The sequence below is a fragment of the Mixophyes fleayi genome, chromosome 1 (assembly GCF_038048845.1).
Source record: "Mixophyes fleayi isolate aMixFle1 chromosome 1, aMixFle1.hap1, whole genome shotgun sequence".
Lineage (NCBI taxonomy): Eukaryota > Metazoa > Chordata > Amphibia > Anura > Limnodynastidae > Mixophyes > Mixophyes fleayi.
Genome location: NC_134402.1, coordinates 460,142,023 through 460,156,078, shown reverse-complemented (window position 1 = coordinate 460,156,078; position 14,056 = coordinate 460,142,023).

Genomic DNA, 14,056 nt, shown 5'->3' with positions numbered 1-14,056 from the left:
TCATTAACTAGGGTTAGGAATCTCCTTAATCAGTTCTGGCCCCTATTGTTCTCTCCTGGACTCCGACCGCCCAGCCCAGCCGGGGAGAGCTACACGTGGGGAGAATCCTAATCTCTGCCCATCACTAACTCATCTTTCCATCCCAGTCAAACCTGAACCAAGCTGATCTGAAGACTATCCCTGCAGGGTGGGATTTCCATTGTAGGAAACGTGGACACTTTAAAAAACCATGCAGGGGGGGCTAGAGTTTGTTCCAAGATTCTTGAGCTTGGTGTAGAGTATTGTCTCTCACAAGTTCCATCGTGATTTATGTGTTTGATCCTGCGTCTGAGCAGCAACTATCCCACATATCTTTTTGACACGAACCTCTTGTCCATTCAGAGTTGCTTGTGGGTCTTATTGCCTAGTGACCATGCTGGAGCAGGGAGACTGGGGTTCAGATCCCAATCACATTGATAGAGAGCATTGACCAAGTGACAAGGAACATCAAGAGATCGATTAGTACCGCAAAAATATTGAAATACAGCACGGATGAGAGGTTTGGAATTTACCACAGAGATATTACACAGACAGCTTGAATGGGAGTTTAAATTCTCAGTCTTCAAAAATTGCAAGAACAACTTGTATAAAAAATTATTTTTTGGATGGATCAGGAAAGTCCGAAGGCTCCGTGACCTCAGTAACTGCTTCAGGACCACTCCACTCGGTTACTGCCTGGTCGGAGCGCAGAACTTTACGCAGGTATATAAAGCTCGAAGCATAGTCAAGGTTTTGGAACATTACACTGAGAGATTTAACCACGACTGGATTACAGATCTATTGTAACCCCATTCTGGTCTTTTCTAACCTAAAGACTGTTCTGTTTATCATTTTTTTTAGTTAATACATTGGGAGGTTGTTGGGAGTATTATGGAGTGTGGTGAGCACTTGGGGTTTGATTTAAAGTATATCTCTTTAGTGGCTATTGTTTGCATTAGATGTTTTGTAATAAAGATACTATTGTATCCATCTTCTGTCTTTGACTGTGTGACCCTGATCCCCTGATACCAGGACTAACAGTGTTGAGGAATCATATTCAGGGTGGTATGAAACTGACTACCTGCCCCCTAACCCCACCAGTTCTACTGTTGTTTCCAAATTCAAGAGACATTTCTCTGTTTATGACATTCACAAACAAATCCGGACTGACAATGCCAATAAATTAGTGAGTCATGAATTTAAAGACATAACCATGGCATGGTACATTGTTCACACCACTGTAGCCCATGGTACGCTCAGTCTAATTGATTGGTATATAAGCAGTACAGTCTGCCGGACACCGTTTGGAGAGGTGCTCACGTGATGACACTGATAACTTCATGGCCATGCTCACCTGAGAAATATGGTTTGTTCTCTCTTGTACAGCGGCTATTATCTAGGTGCACTAGGACTGTCATTCCCAATACTAAACAAGTTGCAACAAAAAGTGGAAACCAACATACAACACTTTACTGCATAAAGGGTTTGTGACAGTTCAAAATACAAAAAAAATCATCTCGTCAGCCATGCCATTATATCCGGACCAGACAGTGGGCAAATTGCATTTAGTTATTAAAAATTAGCTACCATTAATTATTAGCTGAACCAATAGTTACGTGGCTGAAACTGATGACAACACCCATGAGCGCAAACAGTGTCACTTGCTAGATATCTCAGATTCTCCGTTAGTTACTAGCAGTTCTACAAAGTTAACACCAAAGGGTAAATGTATCAAGCTGAGAGTTTTCCGGCAGGTTTGAAAAGTGGAGATGTTGCCTATAGCAACCAATCAGATTCTAGCTATCATTTCGTATAATGTACTAAATAAATGATAGCTAGAATCTGATTGGTTTCAAACCCGCCAGGAAAACTCTCAGCTTGATACATTTACCCCCAAAAGTCTCAGTTCAGCTGTCATTGGATCTTGCTTTGATGAAATTGGTATAAAGCCTTCAGAGGATACATCATCATCCTCTACATCAATTGACCATTCAAAGTGTCTAATGGATTCCCCTGCAGATACTGAATCATCACAAGATCTAGCAGCCTTTCCTAGCCTAACTCAAGGTTTCAAGACTTTATAATGTAACTCATAAGTCATTGCTTCCATTCTATTGTTTAATCTTTCATTGTTCATTGTTTATCTGTTCTCAAACTTAAGAAAGAGAGGATATAGATGTTTAAGCATAACTGGTGTAATTGCCAACCAGATGTGTTACAGTAAGTGAATATCACTGACTTTTAGGATGTTATACAGGCAGGAGTATAAAGTGTGCTGTTTACTTTCTTCTCTTGTCCCTTCAGTTCCTTACAGTGTACACCAGCTTACAATCTGATCACTCAGTGATTCATTTTATTATGTGGTGACAACTTGATAAACAATTAACAAACCATGAAATATTTTACAACAATCACACAGGGTCCATTATCTCCTATAAATAAACCTCAGCACAGTTACAATGTGTCTCTCTCACAGATCCAGTGCAGGTCTGTATAACAGTTCTCCAGGGTCAGGTTACGTCCTATCTTGACGCAAGTTCCAGTCCCTTCAGTGATGGTTCTAAGAAATAAATAAAAATTAGGTGAAAGTCCACATTCATCTCATTTACTACAGGAAAATAACATGATGTATTGGTCGGTGGTAATCGAATAGACTGAAAATTCCGACGCAAATATGAATGATTTAATTGTTGGCATTTCTTCACTGTCAGTGTTTATAACGTTAGGTATAATCTCCTTGGCAGAATTTTCATTGTCAGCATTTTTGTGTCAGTTATATTTGCATCAGTATTTTCAGCATAAGAAATTCGTGCCCAACCCTTATTGGTCTGGTATCTCTCAGAGATAATCGCTGTTCATGCTCTGCAGTTTCCCTGCCTCTATCCAGGGGGGGCTATATCCACTATGAATTTAGGGCAATTTGATTTTGTGAGGTCTCACAGCTGGAGATAAGATAATTAGTGTTACCTACTCTAAACTGCCGTCAGCCCATCGTCCTGTCCACGCTTTCCCCTGGTAATGGGATCCTGTAGTAGTTAATCCAATCCAGAATTCCTGTGCTGTGATAGTCACTAGTCTCTGTTGTAATACACAATGAGATATAGATGATTATGTGTGACAGGTAATTAGTGATTTTGCTATTATACTGTTCACAGGTTACTAATAGTATCCGAAAGGAAACTGTATAAATATTGTCCTGTCTGACACTATGTACAAATCAGAGCAGGGAGCTGTCTGCTGGATGTTAATTACAGCTCTGAGATTCACCTATCAGCAATCAATCAGCAGTGAGTACAGTATGGGGAGGAGGTGCGTAGAAGTGACAAGATCATCTAGTACACACCATCCATCAGTGATAGGAGATCTGTTACACACTATCCACCATAGGTAGAAGTCAGCAATATATTAGCTATCACAAAATGGAGATCTGTCTGCTGTACATGCCTCTGGAGATCCTAGGCCTGATATAGACTAACCATAAGTGACTGAAGGTCTGTTATACACTAGTCACCAGAAGTTGAAGATATGCTATTAACTTGCTATTCATGATACACAAACTGTTAAAGAATAATATTTTTCAGGATAATATAAATATGTAATACAAATATGTATGTTGGGAGGGGTTTGCGTCATTGAGTTCACATGAAATTGTGTTGGAACACTGATACAAGAGCAGAGGAGGGCTGGCAAATATCAGCCCTGGGGGGGCAAGACTTGACTCAGCAGCCTATTTTAATGGAAAAAAATGCATTTGGCCCAGTGACTCTTCCCAAGGTAGCCCATTATAGGACCAACCTGGGGGGCAGATGCCCCCCTGCCCCCATCACAGCCTGCCCCAGTACAAGAGGTTAAAAGCTTTTGCAGCATACATACCAAGATATCACACATATATAGTACAATCACTCAAATCACTTATACAAAGAGAAGAGGCAAAAAGCAGCGGCATGTAAAGACCGGCTCTCATATATAAAACAGGTTCACAAGACTGAGCAGCGCTATACTGGAAGGTGTGTGATGTTATTGTTTATATATTATGAAGTTGTGAGCAAAAGATATATATATTTATATTAGAGATGCTCAGGTTCGGTTCCTCGAGAACCGAACATACCTGAATTTAAGGGATATGAGCACCTAGCCGAGCTGGCTTGGTACTTTTGTGCCTTTTCGGAATCGAAAACGAGGCAAAACGTCATTGGATCTCAGATCTCGGTTCTCGTGAGTTTTGAAATATATAAATACCGCCCTCCACGGCGATCTAGCACCATTTAAAAGAGAGCCAAAGAAGGGGTAGCACACTGTGTAGAGCAGTTGGTCAGGCAAATAGATAGAATTGAACGAGGAGGGTTAGCAGTGTTCAACAAAGTCTACAGTGACATTCAGAAGAGCTCCATTGCTAATTCTCATTGCAGAAAAATACAAATAATAGTGCTGTCAGGTTTGGTGTAATTCTGCAGTCAAATTGTACTGTGTTATATAGGTAACACACAAAGATGAGTGCTCCATTGCTAAGAGTCATTGCTGAAATACAAATATGAGGGCTCGCAGGCTTGTCTTCTGAAATTGCAGTCAAATTGTACTGTGTTATATAGAATACACACAAAGAGGAGTGCTCCATTGCTCCATTGCTAATTGTCATTGCTGAAATAGAAATTATAGGTCTGACTGGCTTGGTCTAAATCTGCAGTTACATTTTTTTGTACCATAGCTCACTCAGAATCAGGAGAGGGGGCAGGGTTCAATGCTGAAACAGAAATTGTAATAATAGGGCTGTCAGTGTTCTCCAGCGACATTCTACTGTTCTATAGCTCATACAGAAACAGGTGGGTGACATTGTTGTTGTCACTCTGCAGTCTCAGTCATGATGATACTAATCCCTCTAACTTATGTGCTAAAGCCTATGTTCAAGTGCACAGTGGTTTTAAGTCAGGGAAGCAAAAATGTAAATAAAAAGCTTGTACCTTTTAAAGAAAAAAACACCTCTCTAATAAATGTGAAAGTTTACTGTAGAAAAACATAAAATTGCCAACATGCAATTCTACCCAAATTATTACCAAGCATATTAGCATCAGCTAGCTACCATCTCTCAGCTAGATCCCAGCACCTGCCATCTACACTGTCATCATATTCACCCTCATCAGTGTGTACATCATCCTCAAACAATACTAATTCATCCCTGCTGGAATCCACCTTCACAGAAGTTTGTGTACTTTGATGTAATTGCCAGTAATGGCCTTCCTAATGGAATTTGTAGTTCATTTTATAGCAGAGCTGTCACAATTTTTGGGCAATTTTTTTAGACCAGGCCAAATGTCAAAATGTAGTGCTGACTCATCTGCATCACCACTGGGTGTCTTGGGAAAGCTATGTTTTTTCCTAGCAGCAGTTTCCAGAGAAACTGAAGGGGGAGACGATGTGTCATGTAGAACTTGTACTGTCAGCTTGCTTACCAGGAGCTTATTACATCTCTTGAGATCTGGATCAGTTGGCAGGAAAGAGAAAACATAGCTCTTAAACCTAGGATCAAGCACAGTTGCCAAAATGTAATGATCCGATTTCAAGATGTTGATAACTCTTGGATCCTGGCGAAGCAAATAAAGTACTTAATCTACAAGTCCATAATTAGCGGAATTGCTTTGTTTAATTTCCTCCTTCAATTTCTCTAGCTGCTTTTCAAAAAGTCTAATTAGGAGAATCATTTCACCCTAATTTCTATTCCTCTTGCAGCTGCTGCGTTCTCCTACATGCTGTTGCAGAATGTCGATAAATATTTCGGGACACAGACAGCATCTCCTGCATGTCACTGTAATTTTTTAAAAAAGTTTTGTACCACCAAGTTGATTGTGTGAGCAAAACAGGGAGTGTGATGGAATTCTCCCCACTGTAATGCTCTAACAATATTGGTGGCATTATCAGAAATCACATTTCCTCAGGAAAGTCCAAGTATGATAAGCCATGTTGCAATGGCATCCCTTAGTTTTTCAAACAGGTTGTCAGCGGTATGCCTCTTAGTGAAGCAGATGATACGCAGTACCATGGCTCTGAAAGATCTGGCGTTGTTTGTTAGATGCTGTTGCTGTTCCTGCTTCTGAAGGTTATTTACCAACCCAGTGAGTTGTCACAGTCATATAATCTTTAGTTTTCCAAGTTCCGCTTGTCCCCATGTCTGTTGTTAAGTGTATAGTGGGTAGAATGGCATTTTGTAACCCAACAATTTTCTTTTTTGTAACCTGCTGATACAGGTGAGGAATTGCTTGTCTAGTAAATGGTGTTGAGATGGAATTTGGTAATGGGGACACAGGACCTGTATTAACTGTCTTATTCCTGCTGCATTAATGGTGGATATTGGACACAGATCTAATACTAGCATAGTTGCCATGGCGTCTGTCCTGGATCTGCTGTGCGACTGGTTGACAGTTGCCATACTTGCTTCCTCTTGCACTAGATTGCTTAACTGTTAATTGTTGAAAACTACTAGTAGTCATCTTCTTGGTCTGCTTCTGGGTTGAAGATCCACCCCCAGCAGCAGCAGTGTGCCTAACGCTCAAAGATTCTTCTGAGGTGTCCTGGATCAGGGAGGAGTCATCTCGCCTTAGCAGCTTGGATGCAAGACTAACTCCGATCACTTGTGAGGATAATGATGATGAAGGTGTAGGGGGTGTACATTGCAGGTGCTGGGATCTAGCTGAGAGAAGGGAGGTAGCTGATGCTGGACTGCTTGTTATTATTTTTTAGCATAAATTTCTGATTTTCACAAATGATTTCCATGAACTCGCTTAAAATGGCGTAACATGGATGAGGTTCCTAGATGGTTAAGGTCCCTTCCTCTACTGACTGTGGCTTTACAATGCTACAAATGGCTAGACAACTGTTGTCAGGATTTGTGTAAAAATAATTCCACACATAAGAGGTGGATTTTTTGGTCTTATGCCCAGGCATGACAATGTCCTTCTTCTTATCACTGACAAGAACCTCTTCCACTGGTGCATGACTTGCCACAGTAGAGTTCATTAACAGCACTGATTGTTTAGGTGCCTTAAGCCTATTGTTATCTTGTTTTGTGGGGGCCTTAATAAAACAAGGACTTCAGCCATAAAAGTTGCACTCATGTCACTGGAGCACTTGCTTTGTTAAGCTATACATGTCCTTTTCAATATCTTACATAAGGGTGGGTGGGAGGGCCCAAGCACAATTTCCTCTGCACCACTTTTCCTTTTCCAAAACTAAATCCAAAACTAAAACACGTGGTTCAGTGAACATCTCTAATACGTACACAAACAGTATGAACATCATCATCAACATCATCATCATCAACATTTATTTATATAGCGCCAGCAAATTCCATAGCGCTTTACAATTGGGAACAAACATTGATAAAACAATACTGGGTAATACATAGAGACAGAGAGGTAAGACAAAAGAAATATGATTCCAGGTCTTACTCTACGCTTTCCCTGCTTGATAGTCCCACAGATGTCTCGGAATGTCTTCTGGTCCAAACACCTCAAATGAAGTTTCCTTGTAGAAATTATCAGCCGGTAGCAGCGCAATGCACCCGACCTCTGCCGGGGTGACTGTGGAACGCAGATGGAATACAGGGAGTTTGTGTTAGGATGGTGATCTGTGAGAGCGAAAACACATCGGTTGTGTGTCTTTTGAAGTATGAAGTCAGTAGTACATGTATCAGGTATCCTGTGCATACACAAGATACCCAACATGTTATATACACAAATAACTTATAATATGTAATATAATAATATTAATATATAATAATTATATAAAGTGAATAATATCTTTATGGACTCTATTGTATAAAGATATTTCTTTCAATGCAAGAGGCACAACATTTTTTTTACCAATAGTTCCATCGGATTATGAATGTTCAACACTGTTTTTTACTTCTAATCTAAAACGAGGCTTGGATTAGAAACAGCCAATCTGAGTTTATTCTCAATACAAGACTTGGTTTATCTTCTATCTTATACTTGGGAAAACTTCCCGATATTCTTAATTGTATTAATATAATATTGTGTCAGCCTCATTTTTAAAAACCATATATTACTAATATATAGAACTAACCTAAGATTAGTGCTTGTACTTTTAAGAAGGAAAAAGTATTGAACTTTACTCTATATTTTACACAATAACATATTACATAACAAAACAACAAGCTATTTAATTGTCACATGATCTACATTTCACAATATAAGGCCAAAAGACATATTTGCTCCAAATCGTCCTCCAATCCCCGCCACCTCTTTGCCACCTTCAACTCGCTACTCTCTCCCCCCCTCTGTCCCGCCTTCCCTCTCCGCTTCTGACTTTGCCACCTTTTTCTCTTCCAAAATTGAGGCCATCAGACTGAACATCTCCTCTTCCCCTTCTCCCGCCACCCTCATTGCTTTTCCTCCCTCCAACAACCAACTTTGGTGCTCCTTTTGCCCCACAACAGGCGAAGAAGTCCACTCTCTTATTAGTTCCTCCCCACCCTCTACCTGTCCTCTCGACCCCATCCCCTCTCACCTCCTTCGCTCTCTCTCTCCCCCACTGCCTGTTCTTATCTCGCACACCTATTCAACTTATCACTCGCCTCTGGTGTAGTCCCCTCCTCTTTTAAACACGCTCTTATCTCTCCTATCCTCAAAAAACCCAATCTTGACCCCTCCTCTCTTGCTAATTATCGCCCTATCTCACTACTCCCCTATGCCTCCAAATTACTTGAGCGGATTGTCTGCAGCCTGCCTCGCCAAGCACCTCTCTGACCATTCCCTCCTCGACCCTCTCCAATCCGGCTACCGTCCCCAACACTCCACCGAAAATGCTCTGGCCAAGGTTACTAATGACCTCCTATTGGCTAAGTCCAAGGGTCACTTCTCCCTACTCATCCTCCTCGACCTCTCCGTAGCCTTTGACACCGTGGACCACCCCCTGCTGCTGCAAACTCTTCTCTCTCTCGGTCTCTCTGGTTCTGTCCATGCCTGATTCACCTCATACCTCGTCAACCGCTCCTTCTCTGTATCCACGTCTGGGTCTTCCTCCTTCCCCTACCCCCTCCCCGTAGGAGTCCCGCAAGGCTCTGTTCTCGGCCCGTTACTCTTCTCGCTCTATACCTCCTCCCTTGGTGCTCTCATCTCCTCCTTCGGTCTTCAGTATCACCTTTATGCTGATGACATTCAGCTCTACATCTCTTCTCCTGATCTTTATTCCACCCTCCTCTCTCGGGTATCTGACTGCCTCTCCGCCATCTCCTCCTGGATGTCTGCTCGCTTTCTCAAAATTAATATCTCTAAAACGGAACTTATTGTCTTTCCTCCACCCAGACTCCCATCCCACCATGACCTCTCTATTGTCGTCAATAATACCACCATCTCCTCTGTCACCCAACTCCACTGCCTGGGTGTCACCCTCGACTCCTCTCTCTCTTTTGCTCGCCACATCCATTCCCTTGCCCAAACTTGTCGCTTCCAACTACGCAACAACGCCCGCATCCGTCCCTTTCTCTCACAGGACGCCACCAAAACTATCATCCACGCACTCATCATCTCCTGCCTGGATTATTGCAACCTCCTCCTCACTGGCCTCCCCCTCTCCCACCTCGCCCCCCCTTCGCTCTATACTCAATGCGGAAGCTAGACTCATCTTCCTCTCACGCCACTCCTCCTCGGCCTCCCCTCTCTGCCTCTCCTTACATTGGCTTCCCTTCCCCTATAGAATCCTTTTCAAGCTCCTCACCACCACTTACAAGGCTCTCACCCACTCTACTGCCCCCTACATCGCTAACCTCCTCTCCATTCACACTCCTGCCCGCTCCCTGCGCTCAGCCAATGATCGGCGCCTCTCCTCCACTCTCATCACCTCTTCCCACTCCAGAATCCAGGACTTTTCCCGTGCAGCCCCCCTTCACTGGAATGACCTCCCTCGTTTCATCCGTCTCTCTCCTACTTTGTGCTCCTTCAAACGTCCACTGAAAACTCACCTCTTCCTCAAAGCATACCAACCATCCACTTAACGACCTCACCTCCTCCACTCGCTCTTCCTTCTCTCCCTTTGCCTCTTCTGGCTCCCCTTGTGCCTGTTCTGTCTACCCTCCCTTAGGATGTAAGCTCGCATGAGCAGGGCCGTCTTCCCTCCTGTCTCCTCACCTGTAATTCTACTCTATGCTTATTGTATTAGCCTGTGTGGAGTATCTGAAGTATTGGTATTTTTGTTTATCGTTCTTTACTGTTTCACCCTGTATAGCCCACTGTTTGTATTGTGTACGGCGCTACGGATACCTTGTGGCGCCTAACAAATAAACAATAATAATAATAATAATAATAATAATAATAATAAATAAGGTCAAGACGGCCCCTCCAAGAACATGTCACTTTAATGATAGAGACTTAGAATGCCAGCAGTGATGTAAGCTGGGAAGGTGTGTTTTAAAGTAATGATGAGTAGCATTTTCTATAAAAGAATGACTTAATCAAATATAGATTGTCAATTGGCATTTGAGACCCGGGGCGTATGGCTGCTTCGTCCAGTATGGCTGTATCTATGCATAATACTTTTTAATAAAAAATAGAAATATTATATTTTGGAAACCTGCTCATCTCATTAATTATTTAAAGAGAAGAATAGAAAAATCTTATACAAGCTGGGGGCTTTCGTCCTATGGGTATCACATACCACACCTTACTCTCTTCATCACTGCTTCGATAAAGAGGAGACGTTGCTGACCTCCACTCCTCTGCACTGGTGAGTATCATATGTGTTAAATATTTATGTGCTCCAAAGTGTATCGAGGTACTGAAGCAGTAGGTTAAGAGGAATAAGGGTGGATGCTGATAGGTAAAATAATTTAGGACCTTATTGCTAAATGTGTAGTAACTAATTTAATGGGTTTCTGCAGAAACTTAAAAAACTATTGTTAGTTTAAATGTTGCTAAAATGTGCTTTGCTTCAGTATGGGCTGGCCACCCATAACTGGCAAAAGACATTTTAGTGTTTTAACACTGTGTATACTTGTTTATAAAGTTAAGAGATGTGATTTGCAAAGTTAATATGTTAAATGAAATGCTTTGTAGTATAGGCTGTTCACCTATATCTGGCAGAAGGCATTGTGATGTTTTGTGAACTACTCAACTTATTTGGAAAGTTAATAAGTTAATATGTGAGTAGAAATGCCTGTATCTCGCATTGGACCGTAAGTCAGGATAGGGTCTGTAATTTTGTAAGGAGAGAACAGGTACCAACAGGGCAAAAGTGTGCCTATAGAGTTTCAATCCTGATTGCATAAAACTCTAAAAAGTGGTGTGAGGGGAAAATAACAAAGAAATTGTAAAATGTGTTTTCCAGAGACTGGAGTTTTTAATGTTGAACCTTAGACGTAATGAGGGATAAAATTTTCTTATAAGAGTAATGTGAAAAATAAGACAGTTAAAATGTTATTTATTTGTTAGTTGTTAATAAGTGATATGAGCAGTCAAAATTGTATAAATTTCAAACAGCAGCAAAAAACCTGATACAGCCATTGGCAGCGTATAACATTAACTGAATGGTTTGGTTTTTTATCCTGATGGTTTGCAAATGTTAAACTAAATGTGTCTATCGTGAAAATACTATTGGTTCACTGCATATTGTACATTGTAACTTGAGAATACTGGAAATACATCGAGCTATGGCTCCAGAGGACGGGTCTGGTAAGAAAGTTACTTAAGAATTAATAGCTGTGCCGCTGACTTTGTGTAAAATAATTCATCTGTTTTTAAAATTACAAACCTTACTTCAGCTGTGTTAATATTAATGATCAGTGAATTGTTTGTTCCATATATGATAAAATGACATGGTATATCTGTCTCGTACTTCTGTCATTCTGGGGCTGTGCTATCCACTCAGCTCTATTTCAATAAATACTGGACATTTAATTTCTTTATCACCTTGGAGACAGAGGTGAGAATAAATATGAATGTGTGTAAATAAGTCTGTTTTGTGAAGACATTGCTAAAGACAGTCTAATTTTTTGTAGTGCCTGTTAAGACTTGTAAAATAATCAGATTTGGTTTTAAAGCATAGATAAACATCCAGTTGCAAGCTAAGTGTTAACTTCTCTTAAGTTTATCTTGTGAACGCGCATTCCAGAGTGTTTTTGTGTGTGTGATTTCAGTGAAACAGCTGGTTTTAATAATGTGTCCTAATGTTAAACGTTAAAGAAATTGTGCCTTTTTCTTTTAATTTTCAGAACCGCAGGATAGGAAAAAAAAACTAAACAGTTTTCAGATTCAGTAGAAAGCTCGTAATTGATTGGTTTAAGTCGTAGTTGTATTTATGTTAGAAACAGTTGTTGAACATCCTGACAGATTGATAAAATATATGCTGGTTTTATGAATTTGAAAGATGTTCAGATTACGCCTATGATTATATGATTAGAGGACCTATTATGGATGGATTAAGCGAGCAAATACGAGACAGATATAATAAGGTAAGATAGCGCAAAACTCAAATCGATATAAAATTTATTACAAATACATGTGTATCAACGATAAAAATGGTAAACAATTACTTCAATATATTATGGTTAAATAAGTAAAGTATCAGAGGAGACTTGACAATCGTGAGACTCAGTCAGTGGCATAATATCATTATAAATGTCATAGTAGAGGTGTATATATATCATTAGAACAGTAACACTTAAGATTTGTAAATTGTGTCACACAAAAACATATAGCCTGGTTCGGAGAACCTTCAGAGATTGATAGATGTCATAAGCATCATAGAAATTGGCTACTAGGAGGTTATTGTTATAATAATAAACGCTATACAGATGGTTATAGACCTCATAAAGGAGCATCTAATATCCAATTAACAACATGCAACAGGTAATTCCAATTAATAAAAACGTGCTTGAATGGTCTCCAATTAGAACATCAATTGGGATGTGGTGATTCAGGGATCCCGCTGAGGGCTTCCGTTTAAATGTCAGTCTCGTTAGATTGATTTCCAGACTGATTTGGATATGCACCTCAGCACAATCAATCTCCTTAGAATGTCATATGGCAACAGACAAATCCAAGCAAGTAAAAAGATGTAACACGCTGAAAAGAAGAGAGAGGGCACAAAATATCAATTGATGAGCAGATTGAGCAGCCCACAATCCCCACTCTAAATAATCCTAGAAATAGAGTTGTAGCCAACAATGCTGGATTGTATAAGTGAAGGTGTAAACATCAAACCTGCACGTCGGGCTCAGTGTCCTCCAGCCGCGGTTTTAGCTGTGTCAGCGTCCATTGAAATGGATCGTAGAAAGTAATGAGTGATCACATTAGGTTCAGTGTCCTCCGCCTACAGATTAAGCCGTGTCAGCATCCGTTTCAGATAAATCGCGGAAAGCGATGTGTGGTCAACAAGCAGAATAAACTTAATCCAACCCAGGGGTGTGGGTAAAAAAATGCCACGTCTCCAAGTCTCCAGGTCTCCAATAGATAAGGTGAACTCCGCCTGACGCGTTTCTCGGCACTAGCTTGCCGTTTCCTCAGAGGCAATGATAAAACAGCCACAAGCAGGAGGGCTGTCATATACCCATCACGGTCAATCACGTGACAGGGACTATCCAGTATGAAGCAGAGTATTTGTATGACTCTGATTGAACCAATATAGTCCTGCATATCGTTAATTCATCAATAAAAATAAACATTACTAAATTATAATTGCAACGTAACATTGAATTTCAGAAAATTGTCAAGCTTTGAAAATTACAGACTAAATTTTCAATTAGTCCACAACATAAAAATAATATGTTTACACATACAACAAAGCCTAATATACCTAAATATCTATAGTGGCATATATTGGCATTAATATAAGTCTAGTTGGAATTGTCTTTTTAGTATATATAAAACAGTATCAGCATAATACATAGACTTGGACACACCAAAAACAAATATATAGCAAAGAACTATTGGATAGCATATTTAAAAAAAGTCTTGGGTATACGTTGTAGACAACCCTCACTATTTAATATAATAATCAGACTAAAATATAGATAGCATTACAAGCGTTACCA